The sequence below is a fragment of the Felis catus genome, chromosome A1 (assembly GCF_018350175.1).
Source record: "Felis catus isolate Fca126 chromosome A1, F.catus_Fca126_mat1.0, whole genome shotgun sequence".
NCBI lineage: Eukaryota > Metazoa > Chordata > Mammalia > Carnivora > Felidae > Felis > Felis catus.
Genome location: NC_058368.1, coordinates 54,431,097 through 54,452,949, shown reverse-complemented (window position 1 = coordinate 54,452,949; position 21,853 = coordinate 54,431,097). Strand labels below are relative to the sequence as shown.

At 36.2% G+C, this 21,853-nt stretch overlaps 1 long non-coding RNA gene across 1 annotated transcript in view; it reads right to left on the bottom strand.

Moving 5' to 3' along the window:
• Positions 1-1,523: 1,523 nt before the first annotated feature.
• Positions 1,524-21,853, bottom strand: part of LOC111560110 — a 273,609-nt gene continuing 253,279 nt past the window's right edge. The window contains exons 5-6 of the long non-coding RNA XR_002741673.2: positions 12,752-13,014; positions 1,524-3,965 (exon numbers count right to left, since the gene is read on the bottom strand). This is a non-coding gene — a long non-coding RNA (uncharacterized LOC111560110). The remainder of the gene's footprint in view (positions 3,966-12,751; positions 13,015-21,853) is intronic.

The following is a 21,853-nucleotide window of genomic DNA, read 5'->3' as shown; positions in this document are numbered from 1 at the left end:
TGAAGCAAGTATGATTGGGAAAGGTGGTTCTTCTGGAGCAGAGTGTAGGGAGAGGGTTGGTGTAAGTAAGTTAGGTAGCGAGTGTCAGTGCTGCACTGATTCCTGCAGGTGGCTCTGTGCTTATGCTGAGGGATGGGTTCCTGGAGGGATCTCTCTATGAACACTACTTCTGTGGGACATGCTCTATAATGATCAACTAATTTCCTCATTGTATGTGCAAGCTCTTCATATAGTGTTTCCACATTGTATGTCAGCTGTCTGTTTGCCCAGTCTTTTCTCCAAGAGCAGCCCCAATATCCTCTGAGCTCTCCCAGAACCAAGCATACTGGCCTTAAAAACTCTAGGCTTTAAGTCCCTCTGGTTGAAAGAACTCATCAATGTGGACCCTCTCTCACTTTCCAAGCCAATTGCTATGAGGATTTGTTTTCCCCGTGACCTCCTCTGTGTGCTAGTTTTTCTCTCACCCTTCTCTGTGAACAGTGCTCCCTTACCACTGTAGGGGCCACAATCTGTTTCTCTCCCAGACTGCATCTCTGCACGTCTTACCTTCTTGCATGTGGCCTTGTCTCTACCTTTAGCTGTGGAGTTTGTTTGGCCAGTCTTCAGATCAATTTCTGGAGTACTTAGGATGATTTAATAGTTATCTAGTTGTATTTGTGGGATGAGGCGAGCCTAGGGTCATCCTACTCTGCTGCCATCTTCTCCTCCCAACTGTTTTATCGTTTGCATTATTTCCAGCAAACTATCTTTGTTCTGCTAAATATAATGTGTATTTCCCTCTGTGTACCTTTAAGACTTTCTCTTTATCACTGGTCCAGTTTAATTTATGAGTTACCTAGATTTTAAACATTAGATACTCAACACCCGTTCTGAAATATCGTAGGTCAAATATTCCACTTGTAATTAAAACTGATGACATTTTTACAGTATAATTGTGTCCCCAAAATGTTCATTCTTATCTTAATATTACCGTGTACTTATTGTAATGCTTTTAATGGCTCCTTAGAAACTATTAGGATTAAGTTTACTATCTGAAGCACTCACTGTTCAAACCATTAACTCATGGTGCAAAGATGATTTAGTAACTAATGCTTCACGTTTCACTTAGCTGGACTGTTTTTCTGCATTGTGCTTGGAGTTAGTTGAGATATTTGGAACTGTTAAAATTTTTGAATAGTTTAATCAATCTGGAAATTTTTATGTCATTATTTCTTCAAATATTCTTTTCTGCCACTTCCCTTTCCCCATCTCAGCCAAATATCATGCTTCCAATTGCAATTATAAATTTTTTTAAAAATTGTCCCAAAGCTCACTAGTGTTCTGTTCATTTTGTTTTTTATTATTATGTTTTAAATTAATTTATTTATTTTGAGAGAGATAGAGACAACACGGGTGGGGGAGGGGCAGAGAGAGAGGAAGAGAGTGAGAATACCAAGCAAGTGCTGTGCTGCCAGTGCAGAGTCCAATGTACGGCTGGAACCCATGAAATGGTGAGATCATGACCTGAGCTGAAACCAAGAGTCAGACGCTAAACTGACTGAGCTATTTTGGTGCCCCTGTTCATTTTTAAATTATATATTTTTCCCTGTGTGTTCCAATTTTGCATAATTTCTATTGCTTTGTCTACGAATTCACTAATCATTTGTTCTGCAATGTATAGTCTGCAGTTAATAACATCCAATGCATTTTTCATCTCAGACATTGTCGTTTTCACCTCTAGACGTTTGGCTATATTTTTATGTCTTTTCTGTCACTACTTACATATTCAATTTTTCCTGTAGCTTTTTGAACATATGGAATACAGTTGTAATAACTGCTTTAATGTTCTTGTCTGCCAATTCTAACATCTGGGTCAGTTTCAATTGATTTCATTTTCTCCTCATTATGGATTGCATTCTCCTGCCTGTCTGAATGGCTGATAATTTTTTATTGGACATCAGGCATTGTTAATTTTACCTTGTTGGATGCTGGATAATTTTGTAATCCTATATTCTCAATCTTTGTTCTTGGACTCATTCATGATACTAAAAAATGGTTTGAGGCTTTTGAGCCTTATATTTAAGATTTGTTAAGGTCTGGAGCAGTGCTCAGTCTAGCTAATTATTCCCTAGCACAGAGGCAAGAGTCTTCTGAATACCAAATGTTCAATGAATTATGAGGGTTTCCAATCTGGGTGATGGAAATAGAGTTTATTCCCAGCCCTGGGTGAGCTCAAGTTACTGTATTCTAATCCTTTTAGGTGGTTCATTTCCAAGCCTCAGGTAGTTTTTCACATTCTTTCACTGATCAGTAGTCTGATGAACACTTGAGGGATCCCTCTACAGATCTCTGGAACTCTCTCTGTGCAGCTTTGTTATCCCAGTACTCTATCATCTACTGACAATCTAGCTACCTTGTTTTCCCTGGACTATGAGATCTGTGTCTTCAACATAGGAAGTCTGCCTAGCTCTACCTGGGTTTCTCCTTCTCACTCTGTAACCTGGAAGTTCCCTCAAATAAGTAACCTTAGGCAATTTTAGGGTTTACCTCATTTTCTGTATCTCAAAAGTCTCCATTTTCTGTTGCCTCATGCCCAATATCTTGAAAAGCATTGTGTTATTTATTTAGTTCAGTTTTTTCGTTTCTCTTAGATAGGAAGATAAATCCAATTATATTAATTACATATAACTGATACTTTAATAACTAGCATAATGCCCATGTTGCTTTTCCAATTCATGGAGTGAGAGAAAGTTTGAACACTGAAAGTTCCTGGAATTTACCCTACCTTTCAAAATTGATGCTAAAAACAGTGTTATACTCCTGGGGAAATCAATGACTAACACCATCATCAAAACTTTAAAGATGCAAGACTTAGGATCTCTATTACATTCTCCTTTAAATCAGCTAGTACAGGAGATGATTATTCTTAGTATATACCAGGCAGTTATTTTAAGCTTAATCAGTTATTTACTCCAATTGCATATCAACACAGATCCCAGGACCTATTATGCATTTATGGATCTTTCAAACACTACAGCAGTAATAGCATTCTAATAGGACTTGGTAACTCAGAATTACCAGTTATCATGGAGGTCTTTTAAGTTATATTTATGAATAGGGAGATAAATCCTGGAGCCTGATACCTCTGTAAAGTTTCTAGTGTCTAATAGTTTGAACATGTAAGTTAGTTACCTTCAGGTGTAAAAAAAAATGGTGCATTTGAAAACTACATGCTAGGTATGTCTCTTTGGATTTGAGAAGTTACATACACCACTTTCGATATACTGTTCAGAACAGACTCATTTATCGAGTTGACCCTAAAATCTGCCAACTTTGGGAAAACCTAGAGCAAGATATAGCTCTTCAGATGGTCCAGGCTGCAGTGTTCTTCCACCTGGGCCTTTTATAGTTTAATAGCACTTCTATATGTATAAGTTGGAGGCACGTCATTTGTGCGTGTGTTTTGAACAAGAAGACATGTAATCAAGACATGTAAAGGCATAATTGTTTGAAAAAAATGGTTAAAAGAAAAGGTCAGGAGTGAAACGCAGGGGAAAAAAGACACAGAAAACAAAGTTAGAGGATGCATCAAGAAAATGAAAAATAGAGAGACAGTGGATTTTTCTGGATGCACATTCCAGTCTAAGTCATGCTCCAAAACCAAACTCCATCTGCCCATCTTAGTTTTCTGGAACAAAGTCCCACTCATTCAAACCCACCCATCCTCCACAAACAATTCCTTTTCCCCAGACATTCTTACCTCCCACACTTACAGCAGCATCACATATCACTTGGAATTTGTAGTGATTTTTTATTTTTCATATCACTAAAACATTTTCCTCTTAACCAACAGGATAATCACTTTTCTCTCTGCCAAATTATGTACTTCTATTTCTCATCATGAAGGAAATAAAATCCAGGTTGGGAAACTTGACAGCACTTGCATCATCTCCAGGCAGCACATCCAAAATGTGTATCTGTGGACTCTAAGGGAAGGGCAATACAATTAGGATTTTTTAAATGAAAGTCAATAAATGAAAAAGTTTAAACATAAAATCCATTTGTTTTTTAATGATACCATACTAGAACTATTTTAGGCGGGGGCGGGGGGGCTTCTTTGTCTTAAAGAGGTATTCTTTGGAAAAATAGCTGTTTTAAAATTTTTTATTTAGTTTTCAGAGAGAGAGAGAGAGAGAGAGAGAGACAGCGTGAGGGGGGGTGCGGGCAGAGAGAGAGAGGGAGACACAGAATCTGAAACAGGCTCCAGGCTCTGAGTGATCAGCACAGAGCCTGATGGGGGGCTTGAACCCACGAACCATGAGATCATGGCCTGAACCGAAGTCAGAGGCTTAACTGACTGAGCCATCCAGGTGCCCCAAAAATAGCTTTCTTAAAAGGATCTTGGATATCTTTTTTTAATATATGCTAAATGCATACCCAATAAGTATATCTAACTTTTCAGGTATAAATAAACATAAAACTTTATAATGACCTGTTCTATGGTATTTTTAAAATTTAAATACCAGAACTTCTTTAAAAAAAATTTAGGATCATCTGGAGTGCCTGGGTAACTCAGTCAGTTGAGCATCCAACTCTTGATTTTGTCTCAGGTCTTGATCCCAGCCTCATGGGATGGAGCCTCACTTCTGGCTCCACACTGAGCATGGAGCCTGCTTGAGATCCTCTCTCTCCCTCTCCCTTTGCCCCTCTCCCCTGTGTGCATGCTTTCTCTCTAAAATAAAAAAAAAATTAATATCATCACTCAGAAGCTGTAATATTGGTAATATTCACATTCTTTTTTTTATTTTTTTTTATAAAAATTTTTTTTTCAACGTTTTATTTTATTTTTGGGACAGAGAGAGACAGAGCATGAACAGGGGAGGGGCAGAGAGAGAGGGAGACACAGAATCGGAAACAGGCTCCAGGCTCCGAGCCATCAGCCCAGAGCCTGACGCGGGGCTCGAACTCACGGACCGCGAGATCATGACCTGGCTGAAGTCGGACGCTTAACCGACTGCACCACCCAGGCGCCCCGGTAATATTCACATTCTTAACTTTAAATTGTAATGCCTTTTTATACAACATGATGAGATCTTGATCTCATAGCCTTGTTTTTAGTGTTAACACTTTTAACATTACATAATGAAAACACATAAAATGTAATATTTTTGCTCATAACATTACATGATGAAAAAACAGGGTACAGTATCTTTTTATTCATAGGATAAAAATTTCAATAAAGTAGATGTACACCCACTCTTCTGAAAGTGTAGTTTCATAAGTATTTATAGAGTATTGCTGTCCATTTACTTTGTCATTAAATGTCGTGGAAAAAGTACTTGTTTGCAAATATCTAGAATTCTGTTGTACAGAGACCTGAATTTATTGCTATATGATTTTTTTCAAAATAGGCTTTCTGCTTCTATACATTAGTTTTTCCAAGAGTATGTAATTCTCATAACTTATCCCAAAGAGTTGGGCAGATCAGGGTTATCTGATGCCAGATATCTGGCATCCTTTTTGTTGTTGTTTAATGATTAGAGCAAACTATATAAACAATTCTGTATATAGCAATGGGACTCTGCAGTGCTTACGTGATAGATTATAAATTGCTTGACTTTGAATCTAGCTCATGATGACTAATCAAAATAAAAAATTACTAAAGTTGTGATTCTCTTTTCTCCCTCATCACCTTTTTTTCTTCCTCCTTCTCTCCTTGACCTTTTGGCAATCACCATCATTATTATTCTCAACATTGTTATCATCCTCTTTGTCATTCCTTATTTATTTGCAATATTATGGAAATAATGACATGATGATAATGCATCTACCTGTACTTTCTAAACATTAGATATATGGGCTGTGATTATTAGTAATCCTATCGGAACTATGCATGAGAGGAAATAAGAACCATTGCAAGAGGCTTGAAGTTTCTGAGGGATGGAAGGGAACAGGTGGAAATCCAACTGCTCCTTGGGGAACACTAAGGTATCTTTATATAAAATGCAGCACATTGGATGAATAATGTACACTTTTCCAAAAACATTTTATGAGAAACATGTTTATCTGATTTTCTGTATCTGGATATCTGTATATGATTGAAATGCCAGAGAAGTCCACTATACTTAGATAACTCTCTTTAATAATTATGTGTTGGGATTCTTGGTAATTTATAAGTATGTTAAGCTAATCAAGCATGAGTAAACCATACTTAGAACTAAAGTAAATATACAGAAACTATAAAAATATATACAGAAACTATAAATGATATGTCAAAATCCTGCATTAATATTATTATTGTTATTTGAACTGCTGTATTTATTGAGGATACATTTTTTTATCTTTCTGTAGTTGACAAAAATTCATATTTTAAATACAAAATGCAGTATTCTCCTAATTATTCTACCAGAAGTCTATGTATATGCTAGAAACCCAGGAGGTACAATGGCTCTAGTACAAAATGTGTTTGGCACAGGGATGTCTGGAATTCCTTTAGGAAATACTTTCTAGGACTGATGAGAATTATTTTTTAACTCACCTAGTTTTGATGGAAATAAGATTATCTTCCACATTTGGTGTTTGGTCACTGGGTTACCAAATTTGGCTGTACATCAAGATCACTGGAGTAGGATTTTAAAACACATATTCCTGCATCTCAACTCAGAGATTTCTAATTCTGTAAGTCTGGGATAGGGCCCATAATCACTGAACTTTAAATTTTTTTTCATGTAATTTTACTAACTAGTAGGAGCCAAGTATCAAAAAAACAGCTCCAAAAGTCAATTACTTTTTACAAATAAGCCCTTTCATATATCATTGCTTCTCATGCCTACATTAAAATGATCCCTTATTCCAGACATAGTCAATTTGCCCTTTGATGGCATTTGGTTATTTCACACAATTATGCTCGGGTAATTGTGGATTACACCTAAAATCTGATTTCTTAAGAATATCCTATTTCTGCATGTATGGCTATGGATTTACTGGGGAGTGTTTTCTCAAGAAAAGACATAGATAATATAGCTAATGTTTTTTCAGATGAATTAGGAAGAATTACTTATCAAAAAATAGACACGGAAGTGGCTTAACTGCATCCCAAGAAAATTATTTTGTTCTAAGCTAGACAAAGTTACTCAAGTGATCTATTACACTGATCTGATTTTTTTTTAAATAAACATTATTTGAAGCAGCAAAAACAAAAATGTTTTTAAGTTTGATTTACCCAAAGTGATGTACTGGTAAACCTTGATACAGTACATAAAGAAGCAACTCATGCTTATATTTAGCTTTCTGCTTAGAACTTCAGAATTTTGGAAGGGCTGAGATATCAGTCTGACATGGTCAATGGTTTGGTCACAATATCAGAGATCAGACATGTGGTTGCCTCAATGGTTTCAGTCCCTGCCAAAGGACACTGTTAAGAGTTTTAACTGGGTGGGCAGCCAAGGAGACAGATGATATCCACATGTAGACTGTCACTAGTAACACAGACAGCAGTGTAGAACTCCTGCTCATGAGCCAGTGTCATCGCTGGTCCTGAGAGAAGCTTATTTTGTTGACAACAGCCCTGGACTGAAGCAAAGAAAAGCTGTCTTCAGTTACTTGCAAAGAGTGTGGCCCTCTTTATGACATTAACTTTTTCCCTTAAAACTGAGGGTTGCAGATGGCAGATTCTATCTGGCTCTGGCAAGGACACATTTCATCAGGGGGCAGCGTTCTCTTAGTGTGTTGAAGACTCCCTGGGGTAATATTTATCCGATAGCTTAGAATCTGTGGAATGGCTCTTAGACTTCTTGATAGATGCTACTCCTTTGTTGTATTACCTAGGATTATAGCAGAGGGTTTGTTCAGATGTCAAGAAGGCCTGTAGACTATGCTTTGACACCAAGATAAGCCAAGAAAAGTGTAAAATTGCCAGATAAATCACTTTGAAATATAATTTGATTGAAATGTACGTTGTTTACCATGATTACTGCTTCTACTCTCAGCATGGGTCATTGTGTGTAGTCTATACATTAGCACCTCAAGATGGTTTTTTGATGCTGCAGAAGCAATTAAATTCCCACAGTAAGTTCTCCAAAACTATAAACGTGTTCAGTAACAAAAGCCAAATGAAATATTACAAGGGTCTAAACATGTAAATAGGTAGCCTACTCCTCATTATGGTATTTTAAGAATACCCATAGATTCCTTAGAACTCTAAAAAAAAAAAAAAAAAACCATGATTCTTGAACAAAGTAACAAGTAGGAAAAGTTTACCACCTGCCTCGGTTTCTCTAACTACCATATTTGACTGTTTTTCTCTCTCTCAGAATTGTCTGTCTCAGGTGGGTGGATTATTACTTTCTCCTTAGAGTGTGTACAGATATATATATGTGTGCATAGATATCATCCATATGTCATTGTTTTTCACATTATTTGCAATTTAAAAACAAAAATAAAATTCATTTCTTTGCGGCACTGGCAAAAGCATCCTTCATCATTTTCAAGACTTTACAATAATAAGTAATGTCCAAATTACGGCTTCTCTCATGACTGCTAACTTACTGAATATCACTTTTACTTGATGGGAAATTAATATGCATATAATGCCACGAGCCCCTGGTTGAAAAGGACCTAGGTGTAAAATGGATTCGCTTTCATTTCCTCCCCTGTGGTACTGATTTTGATTGTGGAACAGAAGGTATGAATTTATAACATGATGTGTGATTAAGTAACAGCTGTCAGTAATTGGATGCAGCAAAGTTCCTAATGAAACCTTTAAGTCATGAAATATTTACCTGATTTTTGTTTCACTACAAAGACCGAAAATCAATGTAGGTTATTAAAACATCTGGCTCAAGTTTTGAGTTTTTGCAATCCTGAAAACTCTACCTCAAATAGTTGTTTCTATAAGGGGAGACCACTTGATTTTTTTGTGTGTGTTCATGAATTTGTGGATTAGAGTTGCTTTTCTCCACAATGATAGAATGTTATGTTAATATGTTTTATATTGAGATATTTGCACTCCCCTGAAACATATACCCAGATGATTGAAATTATTTTTTTCTAGGAATGAATCTTTGTGAATGAAATAGCACATCAGCTTTCAAAGGTTTAAAAAATATACACTAGATACGCTTTTTCTACTATAAAACCTGTTGCCATTAAATTGTAAAATCTTCTTTCTCCAGTGAAGAGAGGATCTTGCCTAATGTTTGAAAAGCCGTTAAAATTTACCCAAATAAGAGACTAATTTTAGGAAGTATATGTTACCATTAAATGAAATGTTCAGAGATCCAAATTCTTCAATGAATGCCTAAATAATACTTTCACATTTCTGTTTTATTTCTCCTAAAAAGGAAGACTATTACCTGAGAGTCAGAATCAGAGATATCAAGATAGTACTAAGCTTTCCAAAACCAGATAAATATTATTGTGCCCAGCTTGGAGGTGAAAAGTCCAGAGTAAGGAAATAAACAGAATATCAAAACTGAGGTGTCCAGACTTTTAAGGAAGTCTGGGTATGACAAATGACACAAGCATAGCAACCTCACGTTGTGTTAAAAATCGATGTTACATTCCTCAACCGATTTGCCTTAATAACCCATTGCACAAGTGAGTAAACATGCATATTCCACATGGACCCATTATCTTTTGGCTTCTGGAACAAGAACTTTCCAAAAGTCATTTTTACGTGAGAGTAACATTCAGATGAAAGTGCTTTGACAACATAACAGTGCCCTTCCATCTCAGAACTGTAGTTATTAAGTTGACAGAAGCTTGGCTCAGATAAAGACATCCATCCATCCACGGAGAGACTTTTAAAAGAGATATTAAAATAGTTGTTAAAAATTCATCTATGTGTAAACAGTTTCCCTTGTCTTATGCAGCAGGAAAAAAACAAGTTTATGGGCTAAAGAAAGGTTTAAAACTATTGACTGAGGAGGGTGCTAAACTCAGTGCAAATGGAGATAGGCCACTGGCAAGAGGTTATGCATACAAAGCGTGACTTAAATGTAATATAATCAGATTTAGTTCTTTGTCCTCGAGGGCTCTAATTTTATAGTTAGACAACTCACAGTGGGACCTATTTTATATAGCAGTAAAATAATAGATTGGATAAGAATAGGTTTAATTGCCAGGCAAAGCTATTTAATTTAGCTACAAACTGTTATGAATTACATTATTAGTAAAATAAAATTTAAAAAAATCAACCCATAAGCAGTTGGTAAAGACAATAGCAGTTTCTCTTTAATATGGTCTATTTTATCACTAAACAGTTCAAACACAGAAAAGTGTAAAGGAACATACTGTAAACCTTATTTTCCAAACCCGCTCAGGTTCAGGGCACCTTAACACTGTGTCCTCTTTGTTGGGGATCTTTTATAACCTTTTGATTGTTTAGGCCTCCGTGATTTTTCTTAACCCCATCTCTCCTCTGAGGTATTCAGTAACCTTTACTGCCTCCTTTAACTTTCTAGTTAAAAGTCAAGTGCTTTAATTTAACCCACAAGGCCATTCGTGATGAGAACCCTAACACTCTAATATCCTGTTCATCTCCTACCTGAACTCGTGTTTGAATTATACTTTCATAGCCAGTCCATATGATTTAGATGCCTCTATTTTATGTTCACCTAGTACCCTGAAAATGCCTTTATCATAGTTACTGTCATCCCTATGTTGTAAAAATTATTCACTTAACTGTGTTATCTAGTTTAATAAGTTTCCTTAGGATAAAGATTACATAGTTATTTGGCCAAATATGCTCATAAAAAGTGTAGTGCTTGCTTCACAGATACGTTTGTTACCTGGATGTTTCTCTTTGGGAAAAAAAATCTGTATTAAAGCCAAAATCTCAAAAAATTTATAGATACTTGCTAAATGAAGCAGGTTTGGTGCAGGTTTGTTAAGAACTCAACAAACACTGAATAAACATAAAACTTGAGGAGAATAAGGGGCACCTGGGTGGCTCAGTGGGTTAGGTGTCTGACTTCAGCTCAGGTCATAATCTCATGGTTTGTGGGTTCGAGCCCCATGTCAGGTTTTGTGCAGACAGCTTAGAGCCTGGAGGCTGCTTTGGATTCCGTGTCTCCCTCTCTCCCTGCCCCTCCCCGACTTGTGCACACTCTCTCTCACTCAAAAATAAATAAACATTAAAAATAATTTAAAAAATAAAAGAGTAGACATTCAAAATTATTTTAAGATGAGAAGATATCTATTTTATGTTTAGTTGCTATTTTATGTCCCTGACTTTAAATGGAGATTATTAATTACTGCTTGTATAGAATTCATGTAAATTTATATAAAACAAATGTGAGCTGCTAAACATTTGTTTGATTTATACATTCCTAATAATTATCTATTTTCCCTCCAAAATGGAGCGATCAATTTAGATGTTTTTGGAAGAGAAGAGCACCTAAATTTTTTTCCCTTTTACTTTTTTGTTGTTCTCGGCTCATCTCTCCTTCTCATAATTCAATGCCTCATCAAGATTATCTGCATTATTCAAAAATAGTTTGCTTTTATGGATGCTTTATTGCCTCACATGAGAAAACACTGGTGGAGAAAAAAAAACCCAGACAGACACATCCTAGGAACGAATTTTTTTCTAAGTTGTGCTTCAGTGCGTTAAAAGAAAGAAAGAAATATATACAGAAGCAGCTGTTACTGCTCTGTCAAGGTACTAAATAGCTGACCTAGTTGGTCCTAATTATTGATAGTTTGCCACTGCTTCTACAAAAGCGTTAGCAGAATTGACAGCAGGAACACACATGATTTATTCATTCAGAATGATCTATAGCTTCCTGCATTTTAGGCTCCAGGCACAAACACTGTTCAATGCCATGTCATTCAGCAAGAACCAGGCTGAGACAGGAAGCACTTTAGCATGTTTACAGAAATATCTTTTAAAACAGACTCAACTATCAGACAACCCCCTTGTAAAACCCTCGCCCTAAGAAACTTGGGTAAAAGATTATCACTCCACACTCAACAAAAATCAATTTTGGAGACTGACAGTTACTCAGACTGATGTTGGATTTCCTTTATTCGTTGAATTGAATTGCCTGTAGACTTTGAATATGCTAACATTCACCAGGTGCTTTTTCCTGACTCCGGTGACTTTTTTTTAAAGCCATTAAAAATCCCTCTTGCATTTTTATCAAGTATCCTATGTATACAGTGGAGAAGACTGTGATTGATAGTTGTTTAAGAAACCAACAATTGGTGAAAGGCAAGCCTGCCAATTTTTATATATCCTGGAATAATGATAACATTAATAATAATACTAAGGCACAGTTGAGGACATAGTAAATACCAGGCATCCGTCCAGCCCTTTACATGCATTATCCATTTAATCCTCAGCCGAAACTCTCCAAAGTATGTGTGATCTCCAGCTACCAAAGCTGTCACCGAGGCTAAAATATGTTGAGTATCTTGTCCAAAGTGACAGAAATTCCAAGAGCACTAATTGACAGCAAAGTCTCAGAGACCAAGACCTGAGTTCTCAATCACTATGTTAAATTACATTTTTATTTTCAGTATTCCTCTCATTCTATGAGGAACTCCACGACGAATCCATCACCTGAACACGAGAGATTATTTTGATGTGAATGATTTCCAGATTTGTCTCCAAATTTTATCACCTACCTAAACTGCCGATCTGTAACCCCCAATGCCTAACGTTGTTCCGACGGGACTGCTGCCCTTTTACACCAATACCGCCCCCAACCTTCATTTATTCTCGCATGCTTCAACTTTTCTTCAAATTCAGGCTCCAAAGAAAACTTACCATTCCTCTTCCTCCAACCTCAGATCGAATTCTTTCCTTTGGCTGAGCAGCCGCCATCTAGAGAATAGAGGAGATACGGTAGAAGTGGCAGAATATGGCTTTGGCTGTTGCCACGGAAGCAGAATCATGGGGCCTCCATCTTCTTTCTCTCTTTGCACTCACGTTTGCCCTCATCTCCCAGTTCCCAGTACACACGTAGATTCATTCTGTACTCTGGGGTCTCATCCTTTGTTTCATTGTAAAATATGCTCTTGGGGAAAGATCTGAAAACAAACAGTTGTCCCATTTACTTTTAGTCCTTTCCTTTTGAGTTTGAATTGTAGAAAGGATTAAAAATGGATAGATTTTTATTTATTACAATGCCAATTGGTAGAGGTTTCACTGAGCAAAAGGCCCCTTTGCTTATCTTATTTTACGCTGGTAACACATTGATAGGTACTTTCTCTTTAGCACATTCTCAACAGAAGACCAAAGCAAGAATAGAGAAGAGATCAGGATGTGAGAGTTCTTCAAGAGTTCTCTTTGTACTGGGCATCATACACAGTGATGATGGATGTCTTCAGAACAATCACTGAAAGAGACCCATGTTAAAAATGATGCTCCTTGAGAATCTCCAAGTGGATGGAGGGATTTTAAGTGGTTGGAGAAGAGGCAAGTCAAATCCAAAACAAATTGGATTTCCACTTTATATTAACAACAAATCACTGAGCACCAAAAATTTTAAAGAGGCTGGGAGATTGAAATGAACATAATATGATTTACTAATCTTAGAATTTTAATATTATCATGCCTCAGCTCCTGAGCATTTCTCAGGAAATTCTCCCAAATGCACAGATTTGTCTGATCATAAATGTGTGGTTGTCCACTCATCTGGGGATTTAGTGCTTCTTAATAATCTTTGATTTTCCTTAGGCAGTTTTCTTTCCTACTTCCTCAAAAATTATTTCCAACTTCAAAATTTTCCTACAAGCTTTTCTTTCTCCTGTTCCCTCTCAAGGCTCTACGTACATGTATGGGGAAAGTTTTCAGCTCTAAGTAATGTTAAAATGACATTTGGAAAAGAAATCTCCACGATGTCACCCAGAAACACTTCACACAATATGTGTACTACCCTTTATATTACGTTCTTTAAAAAAATTAGGCGTAGTGGCAAGACTGAAAATGAAAAAAAAAATGATAAAATTTGACTCTAACCCCCATATTCACTTACTGAGAAACATCAGGTAACTGTTCAATTTTCCTTAGTGTTAGTGCTTAGCATCTTCTTTCAGCTCAATTCTTTCAGCTCAATCTCTTACACAAGCGATAGCATTCTCTGCTTGTTTTCTGTATGTAAACTTCGCCTCTCAATCAGATTGCAACTTTGTATATGTTTCTCATAGTAACTCACAGAGTGTTAAGCAGGTGTGGCTGACAAGAAATCTGCTTTTATTTTAGCTTTCTATTTTATCATAATGTTAGCTGATAATCCAATATGTAATAATAACTCACTTGGTGATATTTACAAGGGTAAAATTTGTGAAATCTTATATATATATTTATATATATGAATATATATACTTATATATGTAAATATGTAAGTATATATATTTATATTATATATACATATTATATAAATATATATGTACATGTATATGTACATACATAATATATATACATATATATATAATATATAATATTATATATATTTATATTACAAGTATATATTTATGTATATAAGTATATATTCACATATATATATGTGAAATTATATATATTACAAAATATAAAAAGTTAAATGTGTGCTGTGTTTAATTCTATAATTCCAAGAAAAATTTCCTCTAAAGAATCTACTTTTCTACTTTAATTAAATATTAATTTATGTCAAAGCCTAGAAAAAAACCTTAATGTAAACATGTAGTTCATGATCAATACATAAGAAGCAAAAAAAGCCTGAAACATAATAAAAACTGCACCGTAGATTTATACATTCCTTTTTTGGGGTTTACGGGTAGTTTATTATCTGCTTTTTACTAACCTCAAAAGAACACAGTGTCTTTCAGAAACATCAACTTTTTTATATTAAATCAGAATAATAAACAACCCATGGAGATAAAGATAACTTCATTAATGATGATAGGAAGCTGGCTCGGATATAAGTAATTTCCGACTCTTATCTTTTGTTTTTAGTCTCAACTTCAAAAGAGTAATGAGAATCAGCTTTTCCTTCTGCTCCCTCTCAAAGCTCTTTGTAAATGTATTGGGGAAGTTTTAGGTGCTATGTAATGCTAAGATGACATTGGAAAAGAAATCTATTACTATATTTTTAAACAGTATTTATTTCCATTATGTTGTATCAACAGCACTAAATAATTACCAGAAAAAGAAATCCATGACCTGAATCACTATTTAGCAATTTCTGTTGCCGCAATACATGTTTTAATCATAATAATTAAGGGTACAAATGCCCAGGACTTTTTTTATTAACTGTGGAGTATTAAGTGAGAAATATTTGTTTCACAATATTGAATGTGAAACAATTCGTATGCCTTTAAGGATATAACCTAGAAGCCACAAGTATAATAAAGTCAGGTAGATGTAATACTAACAGAAAAATATTTTTCTGAAATATAGTTAATGTAGAATGGAATTGTAAAGATGAGTTCTATTAGGTTAAGCTTACTTTCTTTTTCTCCTTCTCCTTTCTCCTTTCTCCTTTTTATTCTTTCTTCATTTCCTGTCTTCAATTTCTGAGACAACTTCTCACTCTGTAGATCTAGGAATGATCTGTGCATTAGGGACCAATAACACCTGTCCTTCATCCAGATTCTGGTTCCTGATTCCATTTGCTTTTAGAATAAACCCTTCCTCCTCATACCCAGCACACTTAAACCTGCCTCTTCCTTTACTTGTCAATGTACAGCTCTCCTTCTTCATTAAATATCTCTAGACCCTCCCCAAAACATGGTGAATTCAAGAAGCAGAAAGATGTTTGTTTTGATATGGAGGGGAATTAAAGTGTTGTTAACACTAATATAGGCAGAAATCATGTCAAAAACCATTGGATGGATAAACCAACAAGTTTAAACTTTATTATGAAAGTCATAGAGTGCAGAGAGAACTCTGAGGAAGAACAGGTTAAATTCTTATTTGTGTTTGAGAAAAATCACTGTAACTGAAAGAAAGGATACATTAGAAGCAAGAAAGACTGGAGCCTGGGATAGTATTTTATCTCTTTGAATAATTATGCATGTGTACACAAAATAACTGTAGGTATTTTAATGGAATAGATTACATCTTGCATATAAGAATTTTTATGGCCGGGGCGCCTGAGTGGCTCAGTCGGTTAAGCGTCCGACTTCAGCTCAGGTCACGATCTCACGGTCTGTGAGTTCGAGCCCCGCGTCGGGCTCTGGGCTGATGGCTCAGAGCCTGGAGCCTGCTTCCGATTCTGTGTCTCCCTCTCTCTCTCTGCCCCTCCCCCGTTCACGCTCTGTCTCTCTCTGTCTCAAAAATAAATAAAACGTTAAAAAAATGTTTAAAAAATTAAGAAAAAAAAAGAATTTTATGGCCAAGTGACTTGTAAGTATACTTGTAAGGATACTAAACTGTGATGATCTATGTAAATTTTATTAGAATTTAAGTGGAAAGGAACTAAGATGTGGGTCTTCCTCCAATTAATTCAATAACTTTCCTTCTTAAACACACACATACATACACACATATCCTGTTCCACTGAAATTGGCAAAAGCACATTTTTGTTAAACTTTGCAATGACAAATAAATGTATTAAGCATACATGAAATCATAATTGTAATTGTTTAATGCCTAGGAGCCACCACATGCTGATAATAGACTTTTAATAGAGAAAATTTTGTAAGATGTCTTTGGTCCACAGGGCATGGTTGGCATTGTCTCTAAGTTACTTTCCCCCAATATTCTACATGACTACATTTAGCGTCTGAAAGATCTCAGTCTTATTTGTCTATAAGAAACATAGCTCAATGCTTTAGCTACCAAAATTAACATAAAGAATTCAGTAAATGAGAGAAACTGTTAAGTGACAGGTATTAAAAGAATAAATTGTCTGTTACTTGAAAAGCAGTAGAGGATTATACCATACACAAACTATGCACACATAAACCTCATATTCCTAGGTATTTTGTGTGTATGTATCGGAATTTATATTTCATATATAACAAATGTGGAATCTGAGACAAATATCTAAACGAAACCAATGGTAGTTTTAGATTCCATTTTCAGTAAACTTGGCCAAAATTTACAGGTTTGATTTAGTGTAGAAAAATTGATTGGCAACATCAGTACAGAACTGGACAGAGTCTAGAAAGATTAAGACTAGGCCTTGCAGTTGGTATGTCCACAAAAACACCCACAGAACTGGGGCAGAGAAGAAAATGTGACTTTGAAATCAGACATATCCATGTTCAAACTCCAGTTTGACCACTTAGCACTGAATAATCTTGAACAAGCTTCCTAGTCTTTCTTGAGCTCTGTTTCATTTGTAAATTGAGATAATATTATTAACCTCAAAAAATTGTCATACAGATGAAATGAGGTAACACATATATTACATCTAGCACAGAGTCTAAAAGCAGTTGTATAATAAAAAGTAGCTTTCATAAAAAAATAAAAAAAGTAAATTTTAAAGGGGTGCCTGGGTGGCTCAGTCAGTTAAGCGTCCGACATCAGCTCAGGTCATGATCTCACAGTCAGTGAGTTCGAGCCCCTCATCGGGCTCTGAGCTGACAGCTCAGAGCCTGGAGCCTGCTTCAGATTCTTTGTCTCCCTCTCTCTCTGCCCCTGCCCTGTTCATGCTCTGTCTCTCTCTGTCTCAAAAAAAATAAAAAAAAATTAAATAAAGGTAGCTTTCATGTAGTTGCCAACTGAACTGTCAAAAAAAAAAAAAAGACACACACACACAAATGCCATTAAGAGCACAAAACAGTTAAAATGTGATTTTTTTTTTCTGGAGGGGAAGTTTGAAAAAAATTAATGAAAGAGGAAGACTTAGACAAATTAATAAAAGTATCCTCAGTATGTGGTTAGGATTTCAATATGTAAAATTGATGTAAAAGGGATTTTCAGACAGAGAGAACAGCAGAAAAAAGTGCTAGAATGTTTGGATGTTTTTTTTGTTTTGTTTGTTTTTTTAATTTTTTTTTTCAACGTTTATTTATTTTTTGGAACAGAGAGAGACAGAGCATGAACGGGGGAGGGGCAGAGAGAGAGGGAGACACAGAATCGGAAACAGGCTCCAGGCTCTGAGCCATCAGCCCAGAGCCTGACGCGGGGCTCGAACTCACAGACTGCGAGATCGTGACCTGGCTGAAGCCGGACGCTTAACCGACTGCGCCACCCAGGCGCCCCTGTTTGGATGTTTTAATATGGGTAAGTGGTACTGCTTAACCAAAGTGGGGTTAGGTCTAGTCATAAAGAGTCTTGAAAACCACACGAGAAAGTAGAATTTGATTTTTGATGCACTGAAGAGCAATTGACATTGTTTGAACAAGTAAATATTATTAAATAACATTTCTTCCTTTACCAAGGTTGTGTCTCTTATTTTGACTTAAAAGCTAATGATCCTGACAATAGTCAGTCAAGGTAATGGTAGAAAAGCCATTGTAATTATGTACAGGAGCCCCACAAAGATATGAGACTCCAAAAAGACAGCAAGCAATTGAGCCTTATATACCATCCTGAGCTAAGGAAAGGGAGAAGGTGTCTGGGCACTTCAAAAGGTAAGAAGGCAGATCACAGGAAGATGAGACAAGGAAATATTTGGTAAAGAAAATTTGCCCTGGCACACAGGGTTACTCCAAGAAACAAATCAAAGTACACCTGGTGGAGGGTCCAAAATATCACTACGAGTAGGGTAATAAAATAATCAAAGTCACAATAAAAGAGCAAGTAACAATCTCCTGAAAAACACCTCCTAAAGGGCCAGGCCCTGGACAGTGTATGACCCTCCTTTAAAATAGCAGTGCTTGCAGGTGCAGAGTGCACAACAAGCTTTTAAAACACATAAGGGACAGAAAACTAGCCAAATTGATGTCATGAAAGAATTCTCCTCAAAAGACATTCTAGGAAGTAGTGACAGCTAACAAATTGATCAAAACCTATTTAAGCAATATAACTGAACAAGAATTTAGAATAATAGTCATAAAATTAATTGCTGGGATTGAAAAAAGGGATAGAGAACAGCAGAGAATCTGTTGCTACAGAGATGAAAGGACTAAAAAATAGTCATGATGAATTAAAAATGCTATAAATGAGGTGCAAAATAAAATGGAGGCGACCACGGCACGGATTGAAGAGGCAGAGGGGAGAATAGGTGAATTAGAAGATAAAATTATGAAAAAAGAGGAAGCTGAGAAAAAGAGAGATAAAAATATCCAGGAGTACCAGGGAGAATTAGAGAAATAAGTGATGCAATCAAATGGAACAATATCTGTATCATAGGAATTCCAGAAGAGGAAGAGAGAGAGAAAGAGGCTGAAGGTGTACCTGAACAAATCATAGCTGAGAACTTCCCCGATCTGGGGAAGGAAATAGGCATTGAAATACAAGAGGCACAGAGAACTCCCTTCAGACATAACTTGAATCGATTTGCACAACATATCATGGTTAAACTGGCAAAATACAAGGATAAAGAGAATTCTGAAAGCAGCTAGGGATAAACGGGCTCTAACAAGGAAGACCCATAAGACTAGTGGCAGACCTATCTACTGAAACTTGGCAGGCCAGAAAGGAATGGCATGAAATCTTCAATGTGATGAACAGGAAAAATATGCAGCCAAGAATCCTTTCCCCAGCAAGTCTGTCATTCAGAATAGAAGGAGAGATAAAGGTTTTCCCAAACAAAAACTGAAGGAATTCATCACCACTAAACCAGCCCTACAAGAGATCCTAAGGGGGCCTCTGTGAGTGAAATGTTGCAAGGATCACAAAGTACCAGAGACACCACTACAAGCATGAAACCTACAGATATCACAATGACTCAAAACCCATATCTTTCAGTAACAACAATGAATGTAAATGGACTAAATGCTCCACCCAAAAGACATAGGGTATCAGAATGGATAAAAAAAACACCCATCGTGGTGCCTGGGTAGCTCAGTCAGTTAAGCATCCAACTTCCACTCAGGTCATGATCTCACAGTTCATGAGTTCGAGCCCCACATCAGGCTCTGTGCTGACAACTTGAAGCCTGAAGCCTGCTTTACGTTTTGTGTCTCCCTCTCTCTCTGCCCCTCCCCCACTCACACTCTGTCTCTCTCTCAAAAATAAAATAAAACACACAAAAAAATTTAAAAAACAAAACAAGACCCATCTATTTGCTGTCTACAAGAGACTCATTTCAGACCTGAGGACACCTTCAGATTGACAGTGAGGGGATGGAGAACTATCTATCATGTTACTGGAAGTCAAAAGAAAGGTGGAGTAGCCATACTTATATCAAACAAACTAGACTTTCAATTAAATGCTGTAACAAGAGATGAAGAAGGGCATTATATAATAATTACAGGGTCTATCCATCAGGAAGAGTTAACAATTATAAATGTCTATGCCCCAAATTCGGAGCACCCAAATATATAAAATAATCACAACCATAAGCAAACTTATTGATAAGAATGTGGTAATTGCAGGGGACTTTAATACCCCATTTACAACAATGGATAGATCATTTAGACAGAGAATCAATAAAGAAACAAGGGCCCTGAATGATATATTGGATCAGATGGACTTGACAGATATGCTTAAACTCTGCATCCCAAAACAACAGAATATACTTTCTTCTCCAGTGCACATGGAACATTCTCCAAGATAGATCACACACTGGGTCACAAAACAGTCCTTCATAAGTATAAAAGAATTCAGATCATACCATGCACACTTTCAGATCACAATGCTATGAAAGTTGAAATCAACCATAAGAAGATTCTGGAAAAACTCCAAACGCATGAAGGTTAAAGAGAATCCTACTGAAAAATGAATGGGTCAACCAGGCAGTTAGAGAAGAAATTAAAAAATATATGGAAACAAATGAAAATGAATATACAACAGTCCAAAAACTTTGGGATGCGGTGAAGGCAGTCCTGGAAAACACATTGCAATCCAGGCCTATCTCAAGAGACAAGAAAAATCCCAAATACAAAATCTAACAGAACACCTAAAGGAAATAGACGCAGAACAGCAAAGATACCCCAAATCCAGCAGAAGAGAAATAATAAAGATCAGAGCAGAAATAAACAATATAGAATCTAAAAAAACAGTAGAGCAGATCAATGAAACCAAGAGTTGGGTTTTTGAAAAAATAAACAAAATTGATAAACCTCTAGCCAGGCTTCTCAAAAAGGAAAGGGAGAGGACCCAAATAGATAAGATCATGAATGAAAAAGGAATTATTACAACCATCCCTCAGAAATACAAGCAATTATCAGGGAATACTATGAAAAATTATATGCCAACAAACTGGACAACCAGGAAGAAATGGACAAATTCCTAAATACCCACAGACTTCCAAAACTCAAATGGGAAGAAATAGAAAATTTGAACAGACCCATAACTAGTGAAGAAATTGAATCAGTTATCAAAAATCTCCCAACAAATAAGAGTCCAGGACCAGATGGCTTCCCTGGGGAATTCTACCAGACATTTAAAGCAGAGATAATACTTATCCTTCTCAACTGTTCCAAAAAATAGAAAGGGAAGGAAAACGTCCAGACTCATTCTATGAAGCCAGCATTACTTTGATTCCCAAACCAGAGACCCAGCAAAAAAAAAAGAGAACTACAGGCCAATATCCCTGATGAATATGTATGCAAAAATTCTCAACAAGATACTAGCAAATTTAATTCTACAGCATATAAAAAGATTTATTCATCATGATCAAGTGGAATTTATTCCTGGGCTGCAGGGCTGGTTCAATATTTGCAAATCAATCAATGTGGTACATCACATTAATACAAAAGATAAGAGCCTTATGATCCTGTCGATCAGTACAGAAAAAGCATTTGACAAAATTCAGCATCCTTTCTTAATAAAAGCCCTCAAGAAAGTCTGGATAGAAGGAACATACTTAAAGATCATAAAAGCCACTTA